Source organism: Lepidochelys kempii, chromosome 1, assembly GCF_965140265.1.
Source record: "Lepidochelys kempii isolate rLepKem1 chromosome 1, rLepKem1.hap2, whole genome shotgun sequence".
NCBI lineage: Eukaryota > Metazoa > Chordata > Testudines > Cheloniidae > Lepidochelys > Lepidochelys kempii.
Window position 1 is genome coordinate 293,860,483 of NC_133256.1, and position 16,021 is coordinate 293,876,503.

Below are 16,021 nucleotides of genomic sequence, written 5' to 3' on the forward strand. Positions count from 1 at the left end.
GGCTATTTCCTGCACAAATCCAGGTTTTCTCACATCCCCCCCACCCCCATACACACACAAACTCACTCTCCTGCTGGTAATAGCTCATCCAGACTGACCACTCTTCAAGTTTAAATCCAAGTTAAACCAGAACATCTGGGGGGGGGGGGTAGGAAAAAACAAGAGGAAACAGGCTACCTGGACCCATGGAAAAGAAGCCCTTGAGGAATTCCACCATGATTTCAACAATTTCCATCCCACCATCAACCTCAGCCTGGTCCAGTCCACACAAGAGATCCACTTCCTGGACACTACAGTGCTAATAAACAATGGTCACATAAACACCACCCTATACCGGAAACCTACTGACCGCTATTCCTACCTGCATGCCTCCAGCTTTCACCCTGACCACACCACACGATCCATCGTCTACAGCCAAGCTCTGCGATACAACCGCATTTGCTCCAACCCCTCAGACAGAGACAAACACCTACAAGATCTCTGTCAAGCTTTCTTACAACTACAATACCCACCTGCAGAAGTAAAGAAACAGATTGATAGAGCCAGAAGAGTTCCCAGAAGTTACCTACTACAGGACAGGCCTAACAAAGAAAATAACAGAACGCCACTAGCCATCACCTTCAGCCCCCAACTAAAACCCCTCCAACGCATTATTAAGGATCTACAACCTATCCTAAAAGATGACCCAACACTCTCACAAATCTTGGGAGACAGGCCAGTCCTTGCCTACAGACAGCCCCGCAACCTGAAGCAAATACTCACCAACAACCACATACCACACAACAGAACCACTAACCCAGGAACTTATCCTTGCAACAAAGCCCGTTGCCAATTGTGCCCACATATCTATTCAGGACACCATCACAGGGCCTAATAATATCAGCCACACTATCAGAGGCTCGTTCACCTGCACATCCACCAATGTGATATATGCCATCATGTGCCAGCAATGCCCCTCTGCCATGTACATTGGTCAAACTGGACAGTCTCTACGTAAAAGAATAAATGGACACAAATCAGATGTCAAGAATTATAACATTCATAAACCAGTCGGAGAACACTTCAATCTCTCTGGTCACGCAATCACAGACATGAAGGTCGCTATCTTAAAACAAAAAAACTTCAAATCCAGACTCCAGCGAGAAACTGCTGAATTGGAATTCATTTGCAAATTGGATACTATTAATTTAGGCTTAAATAGAGACTTGGAGTGGCTAAGTCATTATGCAAGGTAGACTGTTTCCTCTTGTTTTTTCCTACCCCCCCCCCCCAGATGTTCTGGTTTAACTTGGATTTAAACTTGAAGAGTGGTCAGTCTGGATGAGCTATTACCAGCAGGAGAGTGAGTTTGTGTGTGTATGGGGGTGGGGGGGATGTGAGAAAACCTGGATTTGTGCAGGAAATAGCCCAACTTGATTGTCATGCACATTGTGTAAAGAGTTGTCACTTTGGATGGGCTATCACCAGCAGGAGAGTGAATTTGTGTGGGGGGGGTGGAGGGTGAGAAAACCTGGATTTGTGCTGGAAATGGCCCACCTGATGATCACTTTAGATAAGCTATTACCAGCAGGACAGTGGGGTGGGAGGAGGTATTGGTTCATATTCTCTGTGTATATATAAAGTCTGCAGCAGTTTCCACGATATGCATCTGATGAAGTGAGCTGTAGCTCACGAAAGCTTATGCTCTAATAAATTGGTTAGTCTCTAAGGTGCCACAAGTACTCCTTTTCTTTTTGCGAATACAGACTAACACGGCTGTTACTCTGAAACCAGTGAAGATGTTACTAATCTTTGTAATTGCAATTTGAGATAGCGTCACTGTGGGACCAAAGGATGATTTACTCAAAATCTATATGCTAGGCTATGTCCCCACCTCTCAGAAAAATAGTCCCTGCCCCTTAAGAATTTACAGTACAACTGACAAGCAACATAGTAAAGGAGGAGAGGGGGACACAATCTAAATGGGGACCGTTTTTATAGACATTCTCTATATATTGGTTGTGGGCGTGGGAGAGTCTATTATAATTATTAAATAAATGCACATTAACTATATCTGACTGCCCCTAAGTCTATTCAGCATTAATTGGGCAATTTCTTGTCAGAATGAGGTGGATTCTTGTGGGGATCTGCAGGAGGAGAGGGCAAAGGCCTTACGGATCAGATCAGGGCAAAAGTTTCATTCCTAGGGAGCAGGGTGGAAGGAGGCCAGAGGGAGCTGTGGGAAAAGCAGATACATCGGCTGTCAAAGCTAGCAGAGTCGAGGGAATACAATAAAGCTGTGTCTACAATTAGCAGTTTTCACTCTCCACCATTGCAAGAGTGGGGAACTTGTACAAACACAGCACAGAGAGAGAATTTCCAGGGCTATAGCTACAAATTGTAATGGTTCAGTCTGTGTAGATTCCTTCCAATATTATTTATTTTTAGCACAGTAACAATCCTGTGTTGTAGTAAACTATGTTCTTGTGGTATGTTCAATGTGTTTCTGTGTAAAAGCCCAGCATTATTCTCGTTTATAGTGTTTTCTTGTTTATGCTGCCCCCAAATGACTGCTCAAAGTAACTACACTATTGTGCATGTAATTTTGTCCTTACTGCTAGAGAAGAATTGATCTCCTACATATCCAAGCACAGCACGGGTGTTGATGGCTCTCTGCTTACATGAGTCACCTGGCTTCATCAGGTAGATACCACAGGCCTTTGGCTAGCTTCCAGCAGCACTATCCATTTAAAAAGGAACAGTGCAAAATGCTAATCCACACATTGCCTGCCTTACTTCCCTGATATAGGAAAGCAGACTCTTCTCGGATGCGGATCCAGAGTGCTGGGAGGATCCAGTACCTCTTAGTTACACACTACTTTGGCTTTAAGAGGAGGAAGCTGGACAAGGAGTGATATTCTGATTGTGGGCCTATTTCTGCTCCCTTATCCAATCACCCTTACAGGCAGAGTTCCTCTGGGCATAGGGTTGCTAACTTTGGTTGGATGAATTCCTGATGGTTTCATCACATGACATTATCTTTAATTAGAGATTAATCTTTAATTCCTGGAGACTCCAGGATAATCTTGAAGGGTTGGCAACCCTATCTGGGCAGCGTCCACTGACTCCTTAGATGCCTTTCAGAAGCTATGGGTGCTGTTGGGGGTTCTCTGGTTCCTTGATTTTTAACCTTTGATCTCATTCCCATTCATGTTTTCTCCTTTGTTGTCCCATGTCCTCACTGGTGGCCTGGGCCTAGTGGTTCCCCTGTTATGCTCTGATGCACCCAAGAACAGCAATCCCAAAATGCAAGAAAATCAAAGCAAGACACACATGTAGGTGGACAATCAAAAAATGTAATAACCATGAACCAGTTAAGTCAGCAAGTCTGAACAAAACATAATAATAGTCCAAATGGCAGCTATGTAGCAGCAGGCCCTGAGTAACTGTACACACCCACCTCTATGTGCACAGCAACGTGCGCACATACACACGCACCCCTTAGTTGAGAGGGCAGGTCTTTAGTTTTGGGCAGGCCTAGACCTGCCTGTCCCAGTACCCACAAATCGTCCCTTGGCTTTAGGCTCTCTTTGTATTTGTCTTCAGGGCTGTGTACAGTCTCATTATTGCCCTACGTTTTAGTCTAAAAAGCACAAACCAGTCAGCATTTAGGACAGACATAATCACAGTTCTAATCAGGGCTACTCTTGTATGTGTTTTTCTGTAGCTAGTTTCTCTGAACTTTATTGTTTGTAAGGGTTTGCCCCTTTCTGGCATTCCTCACAGCGTGCAACTTTGAAGACTTCTGAGAGAGAAGAAATTTAAAGGATATTTTATTCTGCATTATTAACATGTTAAGTTAATTACATTCACTTACTAAGTACCTGCCATGTAAGGATCTCAGAAGAATTTACAAACATCAGTGAATTTAGCCTCACAGCACCCCTAAGACAGAGAGAAGTATTATTATCCCCATTGCACTGAGGAGCTAACTAGAGCTGGGCGAATAACTGATAGTGTGGCTTGCTGGCAGTTCTGAAAAACTGGTAAAAAAAAATTGGGTTCAACCCCAACTGAAACTTTTTAGAATTTTTTGCAAATTTAAAAGTAGGGAAAATATAGTTTTGGGTTGAACAAAATGTTTTGTTTCAGGTATTTTTAATAAAAGGAAAGGAAATTAAGAGCTAGGTTCACAAAAATTGAGGAGGAGGAGAAGGTGGTTGTGGTGGCAGCAGCACCACCTGCCTTACAACCAATAGCCGGGGAACTCATTTCGGAGACCCAGGTCTGAATCCCCATTCTAGAGCAAGGACTTGAACCCAGCTCTCCCTTAGTAATTTTCCTAACCACTGAGCTATTGGCTATTGTGAGGCAGGGTCTCTCAGAAGCTCTTCTGCTTTTATGTAAAAGTCATGACACGACTTCGTGAAATATTTCAATTGAAGTGAACTTGCATTTTTCAGCCAAAACAAATGTGCCCAGCTGTAGAGCTGGCTGAAGCACAGATAGGTTACATCCCCAACCAAGAGCCACCCAGCAGGCCCAGGGCACAGCCAGGATCAGAATCATGGACTCTTGACTCACTGCCCTATGTCTTAATCACAAGACCATCCTTCCTCCCATCACTGCTGTGTCACCACAGAGCTCCACAGCATTGCTTCCCAAAGCTGTGATTTATCAGTTAGGCATCCTCCTAAAGTCATGGTTCATAAAAAGAGACAGCTATGTGATCTTGTAAGACTAGCACTGCACTGGTTAAGTCATGGAATACAAGCAAGGGCTTCCAAAGTGAGAACCTTTTCTGTTCCAAAATGTCATGAAGGGCTTTTTCCTACCTAAGGTCTGGTCTATACTTGGAAATTTCCCAAAATAATTATTCCAGAATAGGTATTTTGGTAAATTTCCATGTGTAGACACAAGCCCCAACATTTATCCAAGAACAAAAGCCACTGAACTTTATAGCACTCTCCTGATATCTAAAATCTCTCACTCTTCCCTCTATGATCTAATAAGGACAGTTGTTCCCTGCACAGAATCTTGTTTCCTTCCTGATCCTCAACCATGACATCTACTGATTGCTATATAAACAAACACATGCAAAATAGCTGGGTGAAAAGTGCTTGTTTTTTGTTTATTGTGTACAAATTGATGTCAGCATTTACTGAATTCAGATACCTAACCCTGGAAAAGTATATTTTCCATCTATACTTTGTCCACCAACTGCAACCATTAGCTCAGACTTGCAAAATTCTATAGCCTTGACAAGTAAATATTATTGATGAGAGAATTAAATATAATCAGGGTCAGCTCTTTAGCTGGTGTAACTCAGCAAATAGCTTCATTGGAGCCAAGAGAGCTATGCCAATTGACACCAAATGAGGATCTGGCCTTAATTTTTTCATCATCATTGGAAAGATAGACAAGCAGCTGTTATGTCTGGGCCAGTAAGTTTTTATGACCATTTTTGAAGCTGCATTAGCTGTAGCCTAAGGGCAGAATTTTTTTCTGCAGGATGGTAATTTTTGTGGTGATTTAGGGCTGCAAGCAATTATGTACTTTTCCACTACTTTTAACCATTACTATCCAAAACTATGAGTTAGTCAATATCTGCATTCCTTTGAGATGATTTTCCCAGCACTCTGAAGGAGAACTATTCACCTAACACAGCTGCTACTCTGAAAACTGGAGGCATTGTTACCCAGACTATTCTAAACAATACAGATAACACTGTTCTGGTTTGAGTATTGTGAATAAAGAGATTTTTAAATGCCAGTCAACTAAGCTATCAGATCCAATTCTATAAATTATATGTTGTGTAAAGCTAAGTGAGGTAAAGAATCTTTAAACTTATGGATGATGTCCAACTTCAGAAACATGGATTGGCTGTGGTTGCCCCTTCTAAGCAATGCATTCAAGGACAAATATTTAACTACGGTCATAAAACAAAAACAAAAAAAAACCACCTCAGAGATTACACCAGGTTTTTGGGCCTCTACATTCTCATTATTGAAATGTGATAGAAAATCTAGTCAGATTAACCCCATCTAGACATTTAGGACCAAACTCTGTCCTGGCCAGCCAACTCAGAGTGCAAAGATGTTGCTCAGTGCAGCCTGAGGGCATGGCTACACTTGCAGACGTAGAGCGCTTTGAGTTAAACCAGCCTTCAGAGAGCGCAGTAGGGAAAGCGCTGCAGTCTGTCCACACTGACAGCTTCAAGCGCACTGATGCGGCCACATTTGCGGCACTTGCAGCGGCATTGGGAGTGGTGCATTGCATGCGGGGATAGCTGCCCACAAGTGACTGCAACGTGCTTTTCAAATGGGTGGGGTGGGGTGGAGTGTGACAAGGAGTGTGTTGTGTGTATGTGGGGGGAGAGAAAGTGGGTTTTGGGGGGCTGAGAGCATGTCAGCATGCTGTCTTGTAAGTTCAGACAGCAGCAGACCCCCCTCTCCCTCATCTCTCTCTCTCTCACACACAGCATTCCACACTAATGGTTTCTTTGTCTCAGAGCAGAGAAGCAGCCAGCTGTCAGAAACGGAGTTTTCAAAGGGCATATCCGCATTCCTGCAGCGATTCAAAAACAATGACAAGAGTGGCCACTTGACTTAAGGGGATTATGGGATGTTTCCGGAGGCTGATCAGAGTGCAGTAATGCAACACCTCGTCCACACTTAAATAAATTAACTGTCCATCTAATGACATCAGTGGGATGGTAAGGGTGTAGCAGGAGGCAGAATTTGGCTCTGTTGGGCCTCTCATGTTCCTGTTTTTCTTCCTGGAAGCTGTACCCTGGAAAACAGATAAAGTAACTGTTGTGGAAAGCAAGCATTTTGGAATGCAACCATTGGCAATGAGTATTTGCCAGCAAATTCAGTAGAAAATGTAATTGGGGATTTGAACTTTAGCAAATTTTCTGGATTACGTCACTGTACTAACATAGTTGATGCGGGGGGGGTATGTTGTGCTGTTGACACTTGCAGTTATCAGTTCATACTGGCAGAGGGAAAAAATCTGTGATCAATAAGATTTAGTAGTGAAATATAAAACTAAAACTTTACCAAACAATCAGGCAAACAGCCCAGCCTCCCAAGAGCTGGAAGTCCCTATACTGAAGTCATGCTTTGGCAACCAATATAATCTCATAACTAGGACTGAGAGGAGAATATTAATCGGAGTTAAAGCATATGCAGGATAACAGTTTCCAGAACCCAAGTCACAGAGGGACACAGACAAAGGCAAATATTAAAAGGTACATATACTAGCCTTATTTTCTTTAGCTATTAGTGCTGCACTTTACCACAATGATCTGGTGTGAGGAGCATCATGGTTTAACAAACACAGGCTCTTGCTTTAAGGGCCCAATTCAATGCTCGCTGAAGGCAGTAAAAAGCATCCCATTGACAACAGTGAAAGTAGCAGGAGTAGCTAAGCTTCCGACATACAAATATCCAGTTTTCATAGACTGGCCTTAATGACATGAAGAAACATAAGAAAAAAAGATACTTCAGCAAAATGGTTTCTATGCAAGGTAGCCTATTTCCCCTTGTTTTTTCCTACCTCCCCCCCTCCCCCAACGTTCTTGTTAAACTCTGGATTTGTGCTGGAAATGGCCCACCTTGATTATCATACACATTTAAGTTTTTCTGTGAGGCTGCTTTAAGGGGAAAGACTAGAAAAAAACTGGACAGTGTCCAGAGAAACACTCAACTGATCAAAGAGCTTAGCTAGGATGAGAAGTTGGAGAATTTACACTACTGCAGTTTGGAGAAGAGGCCGCTGTTGGGGAAGGTAAATGGGGTAACAAAAAGGGATCTTGTTGTACTGTATGAAAACCAGAAAGGAAACTGTAGAGACTTAGGTCACAATCTATTCAAACTAAGCAGCAGCAGAAGTGAGATTACTCCAGAAAATTAAAAATAGACACGTTTACGTTAAATACATCAGCCTCCTCTAAAATTTCCCACAGTTTTAGTATTTGCTAAGCCTCATAGCCAGGCATCAAGCACTATGTCACTGAACAATGTTCAAAGGTGGGCTGCACAATACAGCACTGTAATAAACAGCAAGAATCACCACAGATAATCCCCACTGGTAAGAGAATACTGGCCTCTTCAATGATTGTCCTTAGTTTCCTCTATTTCAGCAAAGTGGATTCTGCCAGGATCTCTGGAGGTGGAGAATTCCAAGTGCCTTAAAAGGAAACAAACAAAAAAAACCCTCTTTAGTCTTGCCTACACTAGGAAATCATTCCTAACAATATTTCTCACAATAGCAACCAACAGTGCATCTCCACTGGTACTGCTGGCATTTTCATCACTCTATTGAATACAGCAGATGTAGGGGTGCCTAAGATCAGTGTTAAGCAACAGTGATAGATAATACCATCTGCACTACAACTTCCATTGCTGGTAGCCCTGGCACCAGAGCAGAAAAACGATTACCGATTGTCCCAATGTGGAAAAGCTCTGGAGAGGGTATAGCCAGATGGCCAGCACTAAGTATATTCATTGAGCTGGCTTGCTGTACATGGACTATCACAAATGCCCACCCTCAAGTGCTTATTGTGAATGGGATTTTAATGTTCTGTGGTCCCCTCTCCTGAAATCTTGGTCTTCAGCTAATACTGAAAATGAAAAGTAACTTCTCCCTATAGACTTGTATGCCTAGAACAAGTCTTCTGAGAATATAGAGAAAAAGGCAGAACAGGCTGAAGATTAAGGAAAATTTTATAGTTCATTTCCCATTAATCACAGGGAGACAGATAAATAAAAAGGCTATTATCCCAAGCTGACTTTTACACATTTTAATTGTTTTATTGCTCAGTTCAGTAAGCCGTGTCTGCTGTAGAACTTATGGTAGCTGATTTAAAATTCAGCTACCTAAACCATATAGAGAGCCACACCGCTGATTTGCTTACTCAATAACTCTTCTACATGCCTGCTCACTCTGCTGTCTGGACTGCACCAACATTCCCAATGCTGCCAAAACAAATATTCACAAAAGTCAGCACTCTTGCCCCTCTTCTGTTTGCAAGTTAAAGACATAAGCAATTATATAAGAAGAAAGAGCAGCTTTATACAGCAGCAAGCAGGAGGGGAATACACGGACAGCTATGGACCTAACAAGAGTTACATGCAAAAGTCCCTTTTTAAGGCTCCACTGCAATGGACAAAACGCCTGTTGAATCCTGTAGGCACCTAAACTCACTCAACACCTCAGGTTTTGCAGTAAAAGTTACCTACGTGCCTGCTTCTGTCTGAACATGTGCACTGCTGCCTCCCTCTAGGCACCTACTCCCTGCCTAAGCCCAAGAGATTCACAAACCAAGAGAAGATAGACTTTTGGCCACCTAAGTTGTGTGTGGGACCTGATCCGTAGATGTGCTGAGAAGCAGCCTACTGGATCAAGCTCCTCAGGTGAGTTCACACAAAACAGCCTGGGACAGGTGAGGAGGAGGATTGGTTAGGGTACTAACCTAGGGTGTGCCACCAATCAGAATGAGTGTTTTAGCCATTCGGCTAAAGTCATGTGGTGGGGAGGGGCCTCACTCAATCTCTCCTGTTGAAGCTGTTGGACTGTAAATAAATAATTAGAGTCATTGGAGCAGGGGGACTGGATCCCTCACATTCTGAGTGAGTGCCCTACTCACCAGGCTATACAGTCAGTCATTCTCAGGGTTGTGCTCACTCTCTCTCATTCTGGCCCATTTGACTCTTTAAAAGAAATAGAGAGTAGAACTCCAACTTGCTCATTCAACACAGGTAATGTTATTGCCTCTTTGACAAAAAGTATTAGCAGTCCCCACTGCATGAAAGGGGTATAGTAAATACTTAACTGGTGCTGCAACTTCCTTGTGTAACCCTGTTAACATCAATACCTGAGCTGTAAATCATGGCATAATTTCACCCAATCAATAGCTTTGAATGCATAAAGTCATCTTTTTAGGGAACTTTCTATGTTGGCATTATTTGGATTGACTTGATTAGTATTTGCAAGTTGTAGAGTATATTTGACATTCAGAGAACATGTGTGCCTCACTAAATTTCATTTCTTATTAGTGAGACAGCAAAGCATCTCAACAAAACTCTTTTAATTTAGGCCCAACCAGGCATGTTTCAAATCAGAGAAGTTCTGGACATGGAGATCTTCAAGGATGCTGAACCAAGAACCTGACTAGGGAGAATTTAGCCCATAAAAGGCCAGTTGAATCATCCAGACAGGTCTCAGCAACACAAGACAAGCCAGGGGGGAGGAGGGGGCCTCCTCCATGAGTAATCTTGAGTAATGGTAACCTGATTAGCCAGCAGTGTTGCACTGAAGCGTACAAACCACAAATTAGCACCTGACCAACCCACCCACGCAGTTTTCTCAGAACTAGGGTTCCATTGGGAATCCGGGTTGCAATGAAGTGGCAATCTAGCAAGGTACTGCAGACAGGTGGGAAGGGTTGACTGGAGAAACAAGTTCAACATAATGCTCCCAAAACTTACAGTGTCCTTCCACAGAATTCCAAAAATCATCCCCAAATTCTCCCAAATCAACAAGATCTGTACCACGGAGGAGGGGTAGATGCTTGTCCATTGGGGAAAGAGGATGGTATGGTTCTGCCACACTTCTAGAGGGAACCTGTTGATGCTCTGATGGAGAGTAGCATCAGGAGAGATTCAATCCAGAAAGAAATGGAGGGTGAAATAACTTATGTACTTCTCCACAACTTTGGGGGTTAATATATTATGGAGTGCAGTCTCCCTCCTTCTTCTTATCAACTGAAACTCAACCAAAGACATTTATTGGTCTCCAGGCCTTTAGTTTTCAGAGTAGCGGCCGTGTTAGTCTGTAACCACAAAAAGAAAAGGAGGACTTGTGGCACCTTACAGACTAACAAATTTATTTGAGCATAAGCTTTCGTGAGCTACAGCTCACTTCATCGGATGCATGCAGTGGAAAATACAGTGGGGAGATTTTATATACACAGAGAAAATAAAACAATGGGTGTTACCATACACACTGTAACAAGAGTGATCAGGTAAGGTGAGCTATTACCAGCAGGAAAGCAGGCGGGGGGAAAAAAACCTTTTGTAGTGATAATCAAGGTGGGCCGGGATAATTAGTCACGTTATCTGTACACGTTATACACTGGTGGGGGAGGGGGAGTATTTAAAGGACGTTTGGCATGCTGTATCATATGATGTTGGTGTTTCTGTGCCAAGCATGCTTTAACTAAATATTCTCCCAGAACAAAAGGTGGAGTCACCTCAGGCAACTTTTGTTTCATATCTATGAATAAGTAATTTTCTAATTGTCGGGGGGGGGGTTAAGTTTCAGTGTATATAAAACATTCAGACACTCCCTATTTTTAATGGCAAAATCCTTTTCTTGTCTACACTAGTCTTCAACAGCACAATGGGGAGTTAACCATTTACAGATTTCCTGGCTAGCCAATAGATTTGTTTTACTCTTTCCCAATTCATTCCAGACTTTTCTGAGGAAATATTCAAAAATAAAGCTGAAGAGATGGAACAATAGTCCCTCTTCTTCAAGGCCCCAACTATTGTAAAGTGAAAAATATGCCAAAAACGTGGGCATTTTCAAACATGTAAGCAGCAGCCTAAAGGCCTCACACAGCACAGCTGCTTCCTATAAAGATTGCCATGTAGGGACAGATTCCCTGAGTTACAGAAATTATTAGAGTATTTTTACACCTCTAATTAAGTCTCCAGAAACAGACATGTATTTTCATTATAAATGGCTTTCAAATCACTGGTTTTCAAAAAAATCTGTGATAACCACAGATTCCAGCATCATTTTTTGGGACTCCAGAGACACCATTTTTGACTGATTATATGCCGTCCAACTAAAACTCTTTCCTTTTTAGGGTATTTGACATTTTGCTAAAACTGCAGTATTCGCACTTTATACTATACAGTATCTACATTCTGGTTTAGAGGCCTTAAGTAATACAGGATGCTATAAGTGGTATGAAAAAATGAATTTTTAAAGGATATGATGTGTCAGAAGAAAAATGCTATCATTTAATAGGCTCCAAAATGAACACATTCCTGCAGAAAAGGAAAGATTACAGAAGAAGGGGACATTTGGGGAATGGGTACAGGGAGGAATAGAGCAGGATCAGCTGATTTACAAATAAGGACATGCACCAGGCATTTCCCCTATGTAGGAAGCACAGCACCCACATAAATACTGCAGACACAAGGCAGCAGTAGTTTCCATAGAGTGATTCTACTGCTACTACATTGTCTGCGAGGGAAGTATTTAGTTTTTTGCTTCTTTAGGATCTCTAAAAAAAGCTCTGTATTGCCTTAATAGTATTTAATAGTATTTTCTTGGTGAAAGAGGGTAGGGAGATTTTTTTTCCTGCTTGTATTTTAATCTAAAAAATGTTTGGCATATCAAATTGTTGTTCGCAGTGTTGCTGTAGACATGTTGGTCTCAGGATATTAGAAAAAGACTAGGTGGGTGAGGTAATATCTTTTACTGGACCAACCTCTGTTGGTGAAAGAGACAAGCTTTTGAGTTTACACAGATGTGACCTGAGGAAGCGCTATATAGAAGTTCAAAAGCTTGTCTCTTTCACCAACAAAAGTTGGTACAATAAAAGGTATTACCTCACCCACCATGTGGGTGGAATATCAAGTGTGCTTTAGTTTTTTTGAAAAATTGGTCCTTAGAGCCTTGGTCTCTTTTTGGTTTTCATATTAGTCAGATCTGCATGTCTAGCTAGTCATTTCAGATACTGGCCCCATTTCTATTCCTTTCTCTAGATTTTATTTTTAAAAACAAAACCAAAAAAAATTAAGGCAATTGGGGGTTGAAAGGATATTAAACATGGATATTTTTACTTAACCACTTATCAGATCCCTGGAGAGCACTTAGTGCTATTTTAGTTTATTTATTTATTTATGCTTTATTTAGCTGGATGGAGTCAGCATTCCAATTCAATTCTAAAGTGATGTATTTTCTCATGTAATAACTAAATAATTCAGAATTAATGAATATAAACAAAAGTATTTAGAACTAATCATGTATCAAAAATAAATAAGGTATATAGCTTAAGTATCTTAAGAATTAACGCTATTTTACTCTTAATTTCCATAACTGACAACAGCATTTTTATATCTTGTAAATGCAATGTCCAGTGAATTCCTCTGAGTTAAAGTCATAAACCTCCAGTATAAATAATGTATATTACAGTAAGATAATGTGAAAGTCCAAAGGAACTCATTCCCAGACTACAACAGAAAAGCTACTAAATCAACAACTGGAGCAGACAATAACAGTGTGAACTAAGGGAGCAGAACTTTTAAAGCATGTTACTTAAAATAGAAAAGCATTGAAAATGCCACTAACAAGATTAAATATGTGCATTCACATTTTACTGCTATGTGAATTGAAGTCAGAACATTAAAAATGATGTATCAATCAGATCTGTATTTCTTAAGTGACAACTAGCTATATTAAATTACATCATAAAAAGCCTGTGCTTTTTCTGTTTTGTGTTGTCATCACCAAGTTTCACATAATTTAAAAGGAAAATCATTTACTTAATCTAATTTTTAAACTACACTTAATATAAATACACTTGCACCTAAAACTCTCTGTGCTTCTTTACATTCTGATTCCCTCTACGTACAGGAGCTGCATGCAGGACAGATATTAGGAGCTGGAGTAAAGGGGGGCGGAGGGGAAGAGACCATGATAGCAATGAACATGTCATTCCAACTGTTCTTTCAGATTAAAAATAGAAGGATTTTAGTTCATTAGAACTGATTCAACAAGACTCTGCTTTGCTCACCAATCCCAGACCTCCTCTAAAGGGACAGAGCCTCAACTGCTGAAAACTAGCCTCGTACCACTGAAGCCAATGGAGCCAGACCCATTTAGCTGAGGGGCTGGCCCAAACTGTTTTAACAAGTTGACTATACATGAAGAAGCAATACTGATGCCATATGCCCATACTTATGAAAAAGAGCATAGTTTTTCACTTTACTCGACCAAAGCCACATAACCCGTTTTTAGTCTATCATCTATTTGATACATCAGTGCAAAATAAAATAAACACAAAGCAGCATTATGGCTGAGAATCCAGACCCACAGAAGTCAGGAAATTAAAAATTATGGTTCCCACAGCAATTGTAATTCAACCCACTTGTGTAGTTTCTTTTACTATCCATCTTGTTAAAATGTATGCCTTAAATCACACTGGAAAGGAGTGGACCACCACCACATTTGTTATGGACTCAGATATTTCTTCTAAAGTTAATCCAAAAAGCATCTCTCTAGAAGCCACCTTCAGTAACTAACTGTTCTCCTGGAGTAGTTGCTCTTCACATATTGTTTAATAAAAACCACCCTCATTTAATAGCTACACCTTTACTATCCAAGCCACAGGGGAGAACTGTTATATTAATATAAACCACCTTTGTTTTGAAGTTGCTCTTGATTTAAAACCATAGCATGGAAAAGTAATTAAATTTAATAAAAGCCACCACTTCTAAGCAGAAATATATGGTACAATGTGGCCAAGTTACAATGGCTTTGAATTTTTGTGCACTTAAAATTCACTACCACAATGCTTTTAAAACATACACGCATTGCATATCCTTGATTGTTTTCCAAAGAGATATAAGGAAAAGAGTGAGCGATTGTAGTCCCCCTCTGCTCCCCGATGTTCAACGTGATTCCCAGTGCATATTTTAAGGGGTGTACCTGCTGTGCAATAATTCTCTTATCGCATAAGGGAAAAAAGAAATGTTTCCTCATGTTTGTGTTTGGACTTTGCAAAATTCACCAGGATTAAATCCACAACCCACATTTTAAACCCAAATGAACAGAGTGATGAACTATTATGGGCCTGATCCAGATTCAATTAAAAATATCACAAGACCGACCTCTGTCATCTTCAGTGGGAATCGGATCAGCCCTATAAACCTAGCAATCTGTGCAAACAATACACAACATCTAAGATTCATAAGCACAAATATGCAACTAAAGCAAGAGGGGTCTGAATGTAGTAAACCTATAAAATAAAGTTAAGATAAAATAGTAAATTAACCTATCACAGAATTATAATCTGGGTCACAATGTCAATGTCCATAACTTCTGCCCCAGCCTTCATTACAATGGCAGTCTGCAAAGGGACACCACTGGTTTTTATAGTGCTAAATGATGCAGACAGGCTGTCTTGGAGAATACAGCTCTGACACCATCCCTCTTTTAAACAGGTCATCGTTATGTCTCAGATCAGAAAGTGGCTTTGCTTTGTTGCAGTGGACTCTGTGGAATGGAAACCTGACCCAGCCAATATCCAAAATTACAAGGCAGTGAAGAATCAAGCCCAGTGCTCTCCAGAGGCTTTGCTGGAACATTGCACCACATCATCATTCCCAACATCATATAAGACACAGTTTAGCTCTAAGGTGCATAATTAGCCAAGCATTAACATAGGACTAGTCAAACTATATCAGAGCAATGGCCCACCTGGTCCAGTCTCCTGTCTCGGACACTTGTTAGTACCAACTACTTCAGAAGGTGGAGTAAGAAATCACATAATGGACAATTATGAAGTAACTTGCCCACAGCAGACTTTTCTTCCTAACCCTCCCCCCATCAGTCAGCGGTTGGCTGATGCCCTGACATGAGGGGTTATTTATGTATGTATCTATTGAACTTTGGCTGTTCTTATTATCCACATAGATGTCTAATACTTTTTTGAATCCTGCTAAGCTGTTGGCCTCAATGGTACCCAATGGCAATGAGTTCCAGAAATTGATTGTGCATTATGTACAAAGTATTTCCTTTTATCATTACATTTGTTGCTTTTCTTTACAATGTCCCCTCCTTCTTGTATTATGCAAAAAGCAAACACAGGAGGACCCAGTTTGCTCTCCTTCAACTATTCATTATTTTGGATTCATATATCAGGCCCCTACTTATTCACCTCCTCTCCAAACCAAACAGTTTCAAGCTTTCCTCATACAGAAAGAACTATTTCTCTCCATCCAGCTTTATTAGATCCTCT

General features: G+C 41.0%; 2 long non-coding RNA genes across 3 annotated transcripts in view; both read right to left on the reverse strand.

Moving 5' to 3' along the window:
* LOC140905183 (uncharacterized) overlaps positions 1–7,116 on the reverse strand; it is a 111,519-nt gene extending 104,403 nt beyond the window's left edge. For both annotated transcript variants that reach the window (XR_012156782.1, XR_012156783.1), the window contains exon 1: positions 3,864–7,116. This is a non-coding gene — a long non-coding RNA (uncharacterized lncRNA). The remainder of the gene's footprint in view (positions 1–3,863) is intronic.
* A 972-nt stretch (positions 7,117–8,088) lies between these two features.
* LOC140905188 (uncharacterized) overlaps positions 8,089–16,021 on the reverse strand; it is a 93,145-nt gene continuing 85,212 nt past the window's right edge. The window contains exon 3 of the long non-coding RNA XR_012156785.1: positions 8,089–8,172. This is a non-coding gene — a long non-coding RNA (uncharacterized lncRNA). The remainder of the gene's footprint in view (positions 8,173–16,021) is intronic.